Source organism: Rhipicephalus sanguineus, chromosome 6, assembly GCF_013339695.2.
Source record: "Rhipicephalus sanguineus isolate Rsan-2018 chromosome 6, BIME_Rsan_1.4, whole genome shotgun sequence".
Classification (NCBI taxonomy): Eukaryota; Metazoa; Arthropoda; class Arachnida; order Ixodida; family Ixodidae; genus Rhipicephalus; species Rhipicephalus sanguineus.
In genome coordinates this window covers 32,333,291-32,345,645 of record NC_051181.1, presented here as the reverse complement: position 1 = coordinate 32,345,645, position 12,355 = coordinate 32,333,291, and positions in this window count along the sequence as shown.

Below are 12,355 nucleotides of genomic sequence, written 5' to 3'. Positions count from 1 at the left end.
AGACATTTGCACTCCCGTGGTACAGTCCAGAAAAGCAGGTGTTGCTCCGTTCCTGTGAAAAAGTCACCTTTCACAGACGGCTCCCTGGGCGCCTGCATAATTCTCTCTGGGCTGCGCTAATTAAATAGCCGTGACCCCCAAAAATGCACTTTGTAGCTGTGACGTCAGCCTCTGTACTCCCGCGCGCAGCCCAGCTTGGCGCGTTTTTTCTCTCCTGAAAGTTGACCGCTGGTGCCGGATTGTGTGCCGGCTGTATCCTCGCTTTGGCTTTGTAGGGAGGTGCATACCTTGTGTGTACAGAAGAGGTAGATTTCCTTGCGTGCGGTTAAGGTTGTTCGAAGTTGCTCGGATATGCCAGTCTTTCAGTAGATGTCATCTTCGATGATTCGTTTCGGTGGCGAAGACTACAGTTTGAGAAAAGTTTACCCTGCAGCCTGCGTCCTCGGAATGCGCGCTGAGTTTTCCGCTTAGGGGTTTCGTTCCCTGGCAAATTTTCGCACGTCGTGTTGGTGTTGCCGTTGCTGTCGAACTGTTTACTTTCACAGAAGGAGACGCGCTTTTCGTAGAAACCCAAAGCCGACACGTGCGGTCCGCACAGACGGATAACTTCTCCAGCGGCAATGCACAAGGAAAGCATCTGGAATCAATAAAGGAGCTGCTACGGGGTGAAAGACGAAAAAGAAAAGACTCGAAGGACGCGAGGGCGAAGTGCAAGCTGTACAAATAGGGCAGGTGCGCGTGCGGGGGAGGGAGCGCTGAGGTGTTTCTGGTAGTTTGAAGAAAGGAAGAAGAGGGAAGCAATGCCAGGAAAGTTGCAGTGTAACTTTGGCAGCTGGGGGTCGCTGTGAAGGCGTGTAAATATTTTAGTATCACCCGAAAAGTTAAAGCATCAAAAAAATTTCGGGGGGGGTCAGAACCCCCACCCCCCCCCCTAGTTACGGCCTATATATTCAGTCTGCCAGATGAGTGGTGCAAAAAAGGTTGTCTATGGTGGTGCCACTTACCAATGAAGTTACTGTCTACTACTGAGAAAATTTCTTTTGATTGTGGTGAAAACGAGAAGATTGTTTGTCACATCTGGTGGTAACGATCATGCTTTTGTCGAATGAACACTGAATGATATTTTTATTTGGCTCTGAAAGTTGTGACAGAATGACCGCCAGCGTCACCTAAGAGCGATGTGGTTCAACCTATTGGTGTGAGTAAGAAACTCTCACAGGTAGACTTATTTTGTTGAAAACAAATATGTATAACTTAAAATTGTATTTCATGCACTTTTGGCAGCTTTCCTTTACAGCAGAGAGTAATTTTTTTTTTTTTTCAAGCGTTCAAAGAGGCACCTGGTGGCGCTGCCGGCGACGCATTCGCCTGCCTGCCTACAGCGGAGAAACCCAAGCCACGTGAGCACAACATCCGGCGCCGCTCATAAGAAAAAGAGAAAAAACAACAACAACAACAAAAAAAAAAACAGTCTTCGGCGAAGAGCAGCACGACTGAATTCAGGAAATTTTTGAACCACGCCTGTGAGTCCACCCATAGATAAGCAAAAAATGCAAAGCCCACTCATGAAATATATTATTTGCCCTTAGAGCTCACTCGGACTCAGACTCACCAAAATTTTACTCAGCCGGACTCACACTTACTGAAATTTTTCTCAGCAGGACTCACTCAGAGTCTGAGTGACTCGACTCATGAGTCCGTTAGCATATAATTGGATTTTTTGACCATGGTGTCAATGCTCTTTAACACCAATATCTCGCATATTTGGTGCTCTACTTGGCGCCATTTGATCTCGAACCTTCAAATGTGAGTTATCAGTGGTTGCGATCCAGTAAGGACATTTTTATTGAAAGTGGTGACTCACACAAGATATTTTTATCAAGAACTTCCTGTGAAACAGATTGTGGGGGGAGGTCAACCTGCACCCGTAACCCCTTCTACGTAACTCATGCCTCTGATTAATAAACATTCAGCTGGCGTATAGGCTTCCCAAGCAATGCTTAGTGGCGCTGCTGCTCTTGACAGGCAGCGCCATCTCTGGCATAAAAACAGAAACTGGGTGCAGGTAACGCCCACTTTCCCTTCTCTCCAACGCGCTGCCGCTCACTTCCGTGCACGTGCAGAGCTCTCGCGGTGCACTTGCGGTGCCTCATAATGTACCGCTTGCAGTGCGGCTTCAAAAGGATCTTCAAGCTTGACTGGCACTTCCGAAAAGCGAACTTGATAAAATGAGAAAGGCTCGTCAATCGTGTTAACGGTGAAGAGCAGACGATCGACGACAACGACGACCGACTCAAAGCGAAATGCATTTCGCAAGTCGCGATTACACCGTGTAGGACGTATACCTCGAGGTAAGTCTCATTCTGTCATGTTAAAGATGAATAATGGTCCACATGCACTCTGAAATGAAGCCGTGCACACTATCGATGTTCTGCGGTGTGGACTACGAATCATACGATTGTTGTTTTGATATGGCATGCTTACAGTAGCAGCCGTGTACTTTGGTGAACAAACGTTTGCGGCGTGCGAAAAAAAGAAATGACACCGCCATGGCACTGTTTCCTGAGAAGGTTAGAGTCCAGTCCTCCGTGCTGCTGGAGAATCACCCGCCGATTAAGACGCGAGGCAGCTAGCTGAGCTGTTGTTGAACTGCTCGCCTCGTTTTTTCGGCTCTCGCGTCATGCTTGCAGCTTTTTATGATATCGACTTGAACCTGCTGCGTGAACGCGGCTAGATCGCACAAAGTCAGAAGGTTACTTCAAGGTTGCAATTGCAAAGCATGTATTAAGGGGAGACGTGGCACTTTAAAACTTCTTTTTTAATTCTCGATTAATTGTGATGGAACTTGCAGAGTTTAAAAATGTTTGTGTGCTGATTTCAAATATGCAATTGCTTTTTTTCCTATGATAAAGTTTTTCAGGATATCACACACCTACTTCTTTGTTTAAGGCCTAATTAGCTAATTAACCACAACCTGCACACCAATGTACAATCCACAGAATACATTGAGAATGTTTGTAGTGTGTCGTAAAGTATAAATCATTGCTTTAGGACATTTCCAGCAGAGTTGTGGGCTGTTGCAACCAATTTAGAAAACGCCCCAATTAATACTAAAACAAAGCCTTGATTTAGAACATTTTCTTGTACTATAACAAATTTGCCTTACGACACATCGCATCTATTTATCTTGGAAGCGAAAGAAATTATAATGATAAGACAGACAGAACAAAAGATATTGCTCCTCCATACAGGAAGAGCATGAAAATTGTTTGCCGTTTGCCCTCAATTTAAAGGGCAGGATGCACGGTTTGCTCTTTTAAAGTGATGTGGATAGAAGACAACTTACGCAGCAATGAAAATTTGTAACTAGGTGCGCAATGATGTTAGGAACGTGCAGAGATGGCCAGCGAAAACTAGATTTTTTGGTTGATTTTCATTCCCTAAGTGCCACGTCCCCCCTTAAGTGCCAGTTATATTTAGTGGCTTAAATATATATCACCCTAATAAAGTGATAAAAACAAAGCAAACCTGCAGAACAATGCCAAAGCTTGCTGAAAATGCACGGAAGTCCGTTCCGGCGTGATAAAGCAGCCTTCCCGACACGTGAATTGTAGGCGCAGAACTTCTGACAATGTGGCAAGTTCAGTTTAATTCAACCAACCGCACAACGCTAACGGTATAACGCGAGTGTGAACGTTCAACAACGACGGGTAGGTCTCACGAACACGGGGAATCAAAACACAAAGTTGCTTCACCTACAACCGTAACTGGGCTTTAACAATACAAGACAGCGAGTAATCACTAATGTAGTCGCTGCGTGCATGCGCCGCGTTACTTACCGATTCGGGTAGTCGAAACGAACGAAAGCGATGAACTCAGACGGCCAAAATAGAAGGCGGGACAGCGGTGTCAGCTATCCACGCTTGCCGCCTTTATTTCTCGTGCGACACACCCGGGAACCAATACAGTTTTACACGTGAATCGCGTGCCTTGGTGTTGTCTGCACTGTTGTGGCAGCCCACGACACAGCAATACTTCCGACCTCGTGTCCACTTCCATGGGGTTGCTTCTGCCATCACGGAAATGCACAGCTTCACACAGCAAGCTTCTCGGGTTCAACGCGCCCACCCAGTTACCCGCACCGACAGAAGACCGCGTGCGCACGTGCACTACCGCTACCGTGAAAGGGGCTGAGTCGACCGCGCATGCACCCGGTAGCTCCAGAGCTTTCCCAAGAGCCACAGCGCGGCGCTGTCATCACGCTGCAAACTTGTGCTTGGGTTCCCTATGAACTCTAGTGCTTTGAAGTATGTGTGAGTAGAACAATAGGGTCAAAGAAGTATGGAGCTCACTCAGACTGACTCAAGAAATATATTTGTGCTTAGGGCTCATGCAGACTCAGACTCATGAAAATTTCCCTCTACCGGACTCACTAAACTTTTTCTCAACTGGACACACTCGGACTCAATCTCACCAAAATATTATCACCTGGACTCTCTCAGACTCGCGGCTCGATCTGAGTCTGAGTGAATCGACTCATGAGGTGAGTTTGCCGATCTATGGTCCAACCTAATTTACTAACGTTACTGACTAATGCGTGAAGTGCATCCCAGTACAGCTCAGACAACTTTAAAGTAAAAGAAGTATGGAGCTCACTCAGACTAACGCTTACTGTGCAGTCCCCCGACATGAAAGACCGGTATAATGCGGCTGCCGGAACGTTCTCAAGATGCGAGGGAGCGAGCGTGCTTCTCAGCGGAGATGCGCCGGCGGGGGAGAGAGTGGCGACGGCGTTACGAAGGAGGAGGGGACGCGAACGAACGAACAAGGAGCGGGAGGAGAAAAAAAAAAGAGGGGGGGATGGCGGTGGGGGACAGCAGCCCGGCGCGGGTGCGTGGGTGTGAGGAGGGGGAGCGGTTGCGTGCCGACGGAGAGCCTTCGCCCCCTTGACATGCACACTTTGCCACGGCCGCATGACATGCGCGCCTCCGCTACGTACGGCGCCCGCGTGCGCATCAAGAGCGCGTTACCCGCTATTGTCTCGTCGGGAAAATAGTTCTGCTTCGTCGTAGAGCGCAGACACCGCGCGTGCAACCTCGATTACCCCGCAAGTAACAATGCTTTGAGACGCGATTGAGCTTTCGCCTTTGCCACCAACAGGCGGACTTGCAAGCTTGAGAGACTTTTTCAGGATAGTTGCCGCGACTGTTCTCCCGACCGTGAACCGAAACTGCATTTCACGCGTGATGCCCTCGGTTTAGCTCGCAAGTGCGATCTCTTCTACGCCCGATCTCCGTGTTGCCTAGGGCAAGCTTCTCGCGGCGACATGCCAAGTTGCAACGCGTACGCTAGGCCTAACGAGCGCTAGCTGCCATGTCGGCGGCCGCGGACTACAGAAGTTGCGGTTTGGTGGCGAGTGAATGAAACATTTTGCAGTTGTTGCACTTAGAAGGGGTGACTTACATCTTTAACGAAAACGTGGGCGTGCGTGTGAAACACTCGAGTGGTGGTTTGTCGTTGCCACCGTTTTCGACATGGCGCACACGCAGTGTGCTACCGCGGCGACTTACCGTGACGGCACATTTTTTCCGCGTTCGTTATGTCGGCACCGCAGGTCCGCGGACGCTAACCGTTCCACATTTCCAAATGTAAGCAGACACAAACTTACGTCCCAGTCGCATGCCTCGATAGTCGGAATCGCGCGCCCACCCGTTCGTCATGTTTTGCACACGTGCAACCTTTCAAAAATGTTGTTTTGGTTATAGTGCGGTACCGCTTATAGTGCGGATATTCGCGACTCCGGCGACTTACGTTATAAGCGGTCTATGCTGTATTCACCGAGGTTCTACACTGGAGAAGATTTTGCCACCCCGTTCCGCTTCCCCAAGGTGTCCGTGCTAGATGTCATATCGCATATGTGACACAGAACACCTAAACATAACAAAGACAGCAGGGATTCCGATTTTCTCTTCTTCTGTGAAGCACGTCTCATGTCCACGTTTGTCATGAGTGCCACCACTACAGTTCCTTTCACAACGCTGGCACACCAGTGTGCTGGAATGGACCAAGTTTCTGCTCAACTGCAGTGGTTTTTCAGGATGACTAAATGAAGCTGGAGAGAGTGTGGTAATAATATACTTTATCTGACAGTTTGTGTGCTTTTAAACGACCACCACGGTATTTGCTTCAATATTAAACAAAACTTGATGAAGCCTGCAAAAACTGCACATGGTTGCAGTTTTCGACTTTCACTGGCACTACAATCGTCATCGTGTCCACCGACCAGTGTATTGGGCATCCCCACAACAATGGAAGAAGACCGAATGCAGATTGAAAAAGTGTTTTAAAAAATTTCTACTCACTTCTAGAGAAACGCTGCAAGGGTTGCACACTTCAGATGGTACGCTTTCTATTGCGATACAAAAGAGAAAAGCGATGAAGGACGGTACAGTCCCTTTTAGAGTTTGCATGTTGAGAGAAGTGGCACATTCTGATCGACGAAAAAAAGAAAATGTTACATCCCGATTCCAAACATCACGATCACCCATACTTTGTTAAATTTTGGTGTCTTAATAGAGAAGTGTGACGAGTGCATAGTTGAAGTTCGCAACTTTCAAAAAGTGCACCTTAGACCCGTACATAAGTGGGACGCCATCAAAAGTTTCGACAACGACCACTTTATATTGCTTCGGTTTATTTATAATACAGAAACGTAAACACGGTCTCAAAAGTTTCGGCAACAACCACTTTATACTGCTTTAGTATATTTATAATACAGAAACGTAAACGCGGTCTCAATAATTTTTAGGCTTCTTTTGTCCCCATAGGGGCATCAAATATGTAAAAAGTGCACTTGGGACAACCCTATGTAAGTGGCACCACCACCATAGTTCCGATGATGCCTGCTTTTCACGGGATCGCCGGTAATCCGGCAGGCACTTAATATATGAGCAATGGTCTAACATAGAAATGAGCCCTTGATCCCTTCCCTTTCTTTAGCAATGATCAATGAGGCATGAAACTACTAAATCAATGCTGCCAAAAGAACAAGCTCATCTCCTTTTCATGGTAGATCACAATATCACAATATGTGATACAGTAATCACGGATTGAAACGCAAAGATTTAGAGCTAAGTAATGCACATACTTTCATTCCCAGCGTCTACAGTTCCTGTCATATTGGCGCAATTTTGACCCAAAGCACTACACCAGAGCCAACATTACCTTCGCAGCCAGTTTGCCACAACATGGCTCGGTTATCATGAGCAATTGCTCATAGTAGTTGTTATACCAAAAAAATCAAGGCAGCTTCGCAGTAGGGGTGCCAAGCCTGAAGGAAGTGCAGAGCTGGGCAGCCTTCTTTGTTCCTCCTTGCTTTTCTTTTTCTTTCCCCCTCTCTTTCTTTTTCTCTTTTCCATTTTTTTCTCTATTTCTATTTTTCTTCCTGTTTTTTTCCCTTTCTCTTTCTATTTGTTGCTTGCTTACTCTTTTTTTTCTTTTTTATACATGGGTTTGCCTGCGTTATGCCAAGTGATGACAGCATACGACAGCCCGGGCCCCTGAAGTGCGCTGCACTTATCATCATCAAGGCACTCGAAGAACAAGAGGAAGATGACTTCTCCTTGGCGTGCGCTCAATATGCTACAGATGGCTATGCCATTTGTGGTTTTGGCTGTGTTATGCCAAGCTACAACAGTGTACAAGGACAGCATATGATAGCTCGGGTCCCTAAAGTGCTCCGGAAAAAAAAAAAAAGAAAAAAAGAAAACAATGTCTCATTTCAATCCCTGAGTACCGTACATCATGGTCACTAACAAGTAACCGTTGCTAGCGCTCGTGTCTCCTGCTTCTGTTTTGTACTGCAGCCAAAGTAATTTGTACAGTAGACTCTCGATAACCAGAAATCTCTTAAACGGAACTACCGCTAACCTCTAATGTGATTGCTTTCATACTTGAATTCTGCACCTATGTTCACCTGTCAGTAAACGGAAGTCCTGTTAAACAGAACATATTTTCCTGGTCCCTTCAGGTTCTATCTAATGAGAGTCTACTGCACTTCTTCCTCACTATGTGAAGCAAACTGCCACACTTGGTACTCACCTTCAGTGTCAGCGTTGCGAACACAGGCCATCTTAGCCGGTGTGCCAGTCTGTGGTGAGAGATCTGAAGACGGGCTGCGCTTTGAGACTGCCACAGGATTCGGGCTGGTGCTGGCTGGCACTGTTGTGGGCCCATCCATTGAAGACTGCTCCATTGCTGCAACGACAACGTCCTCACTACCAGAACTTATGCACAACGTGGGAAAGAATTTAGGAAATATGTTTTTATCCATTTATCCCATAACGTGGTGAATCGCTAATACGGCACACCTTTGACTACTTGTAGAATAATTTGATTAATCTTCTGGTAAACTGATTGTTTTGAACTTCCAATTATTCCGAGTTTTTGGCAGTCCCCAACAAGCTTGAATTATAGGTTGCCAACCTGACCGATACACATTTTTTATGATCATATACGGTCGAACCCACTTGTAACGACACCAGTTTTAACAATACAGCGGTTATAACAATGAAAAGCTCCTGCACCTTCAACATTTGTATGTTGACGGTGCAGGAGCTACTACGCACCACCCTTCAAAATGTGAATGGAAAACCCTCGCGCCAGCCAGTGAGAAGCACGTGGCATGACACTTGTGGTGGTCTCACCCCAGCGCTTCTCAAGGCTGCCGCAGCAACCTGTGTGCAGCACGTCGCCTACGAAGGTCATTGATGGGGCGCTTGCTGTATTGTATGCACGTGTTTGCCGTAAAAGCATTTGTTATGGCAATGGCAAGTTGCTTTCGTCCATGAAGGCAATGCGTCTGTGCGGTGCACTTAACGGTCTTGCAAAAAGAGGCAGCATGAACAGCGGCATGGCGCGTTTGTGTTATCGCCTATTAAATGCGTGCAGTATGTATACAACTGCGCTAGGCCACATGCACTACCGAGTAGTTCGCTGAAGATGCTTATCCCAAGTGTTGCGAGCGATTAAGCTTTACTGGCACGTTTTCAGCCTGCCGCTATCACGCCTCTGCACATTTTCGGTGTTTATCCGTAAAGACATCGCCGTACTGCGCCCTGACAGTGGCCCCTTCAGATCTTTGATTAGCTTCACCCCATTACACTTCGGCACTGCAGCAAAGCTACCTATCGAACTTTACTACGGTTGCAAACGGATCGACTCGCGAAAGCACTGGTTTGAACCTACAGACATGGCACAACTGGGGGCTTCAATTAATGCCGTTTTGGACCTGCAGTTTGCGCAGAAAGTCAGAAAAATCAGACGCCGAAGAGTTCAGCATCCAATATTTCGGACGTTCTCATACATTGACGTCTAGTGGGACTTGTGACGGTGCTGCGAAAGCATCCAAATTTTCAAACAGGTCCGAAAAATTGGCAGTTGACTGTATTTTGCTTTTTGTTTCATGCAACTTGTATATAACAATTATCAGTTATAACAATGGAATTTTCGTGGTTCTTGAATATTGTTATAAGTGGTTGTACAGTCGATCCCGGATATATCGAACTCGGATATATCAAATTATTGGCTATATCGAACAGTTGAGAAATACAGTCGAACCCGGGTATATCGAACTCGCCAAAAAACGCTTATTAGTTCGATATATGGCATAATTCGATATAGGCCCGCTATAGGATTTGACACAAAGGCACATAACAATAAGGAAAGTACTTTATTAATATGGTGGCTTACTTGCGTGCCCTACTTTGGAACAAAATAGTCCTGGATTTTCTTCTGTGTCAACGACTTCGCTGCCTGCGACAGCATGCACGCCTCCACGTTGTCCAACGAGTCTGAGCAGCTGAGGCAGCAACCTTCCACATTCACGCAATAGCGCCGGACCAACGCAAGTGCACTAATCACTTCGGAGGATGTAGGCATGGGCCATCGTCAATTTCCTTATTACTGTCGCTTTGGCTCGTGGTCGGCACGACGTCTGCAACGTAGTCCTCATCGTGTAGCTGACCCATGATGGCGACATCATCGTCCGCACTGATGAACTCGTCGAATGTCGATCCGTCAATAGCTCCCGGGAACTCTGCCCGCTCGCTCCAAACTTGGCGGAAACACCTGCAGTGTCTTCAGTGCTGTCATCGGAATTTGGGTGTCATCACCAGGCATGCGAAGCCGGCATGCCTAAAGCATTCTGGATCGTCTCCTTCGTGACATCTGCCCACGATCTACTCAACATAGAAAAGAGCTCGACCCGGTTATGATTTCGAGTTTCGCGGCGAACGGCAAAATTCTGCCTCTTGCACAAGCCATGACGACAGCGCGCCAATAAAGTTCACAGAGCACCAACAGGCAACACCACCAGCACGGACCACGCTGAATGAGGACTCGAGGAAACAGGCAGCAGCAGGCACGCACGCATAAAGAAAGAAAAAATGGCGCTCACTTCTACCGCCTCCGCACCTCGAGAAAGCACGACGGCCTCTGATTGGCTGTAAGCGCTGCGAGCGGGCCAGGATCATTTCTTGCAGGGGGTGATCGCCCGTGCACAGCCGGGTCTAAACCACTTTTTCTAGGGTGGCGCCGGCAGTTTTGCCCGCCACCGCGAGGGAAAGCCAACTTGATGGGGCACTTTTGAGGCACATGGAGTTTGATATATCGGTTGTCGTTGCTATTTTTGTTCGATGTAACAGTAACTTTTGCTATATATTCTCAATGTAAATTTACCGTGTTTAGAAATTGTTCGATATACGGGATAATTTGATATAAACGGGTTCGATATAGTCGGGCTCGACTGTACCCTTGAATTTCCCATGCAAAAGTATGGGGCTGGTGCACACGTATATCAACCCTCGCACAGCGAAACATCCACTATATCGAACGCTACGCAGCGCCGAAGCCCAGAAAGTGCATTTTTCCTAACAAATGTTGATCATTTTTCGGCCTCGTTCTAACCAGTTCCGATACCTCGTCGCGCGCAGGAGACGAAAAGGCAGTGTTATTCCATTGCATTGACCTACCTCGTTGCGCAGCGCCTGTCAGTGCTCTGATCTTTTGATGCGTGATCCGCAGGTTTTAACGCACGGGCATAGTGTTTTTCAAAGAGGCCGATTGCCGGGGGCACCAAAATGAGAATGCGAAGTGACTTGGCAGCCTCGTTGTAATGTTTGCATTCCTTCCTTGTTTTTCGCGCACGATGGCATGCGGGGCCCGAAAAGCATGGCCTTCGAGATGTGCAACCTCGTGACGTATTTTTGGTGTTTTCGGTTTTTAAAACGCACATCTCGGAGGCTACGCTTCTTTCGCATTTCTCACCAATGCAAGGCTGCTTTCTACAAAGCCACAAGTGCTATCGCTATCGCCATCATGTCGACGGAGGAGAAATGTTTTGTCAACGTTGTTGTGGGCATGTGACCTGTGTACTTCTTGCTTCCGTCTTGATAAATCGTCATTCAGGGAGTCGAACTAAACATTGTCCCGCTCGTAGCAATAAAAATGATGACCGGTGCTTGGAGCGACGTCAAGTAAACCACCGTCGTGCACTGTTTCCTTGCGGGCCTTGGTGCCCGGTGACGACTTTGGGTGCGTCATGACCGCTGACTACGGCGTACGGTCGACTTATTAGCGTTTCCGGGCGCCATATAGGACGGGAGCACAGCGAGCGACTTCATCGGTGTAGATAACGATGTAGCCGTTTCTGACTGCATCGATGCTGAGATCAGAGCTGATGTTGCTGGTCCTGCGGAAATGGACCCATGCAGTTTGAAGATGCCAATGCCGCCGCTACCACCGCTACCACTGCTAAACCCTTTACCGCGCTACAGAGCTTGCATCAGCGTTTTACGTCGATCACCGCTGTTGTGGCCGAAAGTGCTGAATTTGCTTATTTGGAAAGCTTCAATGATAGTGACGATGACTTGATTAACTTCACGGCGCGCAAGAAGCAAGACAAGTTTACGGACTACAGTCGAACCTCTTTATACGAACTCGAAGTATCGCGAAAAGTAGGTCGTTATATCAGTAGTTCGTTCTATATGGACTCGCCCTTAAAAACGTGCGCTTAGCGGCCAAGCCGTTTTTTTTCTTTGCACTTTATTAAAGTGCTAACAACCCCTTCGGTGACAGGTAAGCCTTTTCGCGTCGTGAAGCGACACCCGCTGTGTGCTCACTAGTGAATTAACCGCCTTGTGGCGAAGCAATTGGTACTGCTTAACGGTTGCTCTCTCCAGCGGCTCCTAGTGGGTCGTCCTCTTCTAAAAACGCCTCTCGCGCTCGGAGCCCGTGCTTTTGCCTGGACTGTCGCCATAGTGCATTGTCGCCGTGCTGTCCAATAAACCGCTTAACA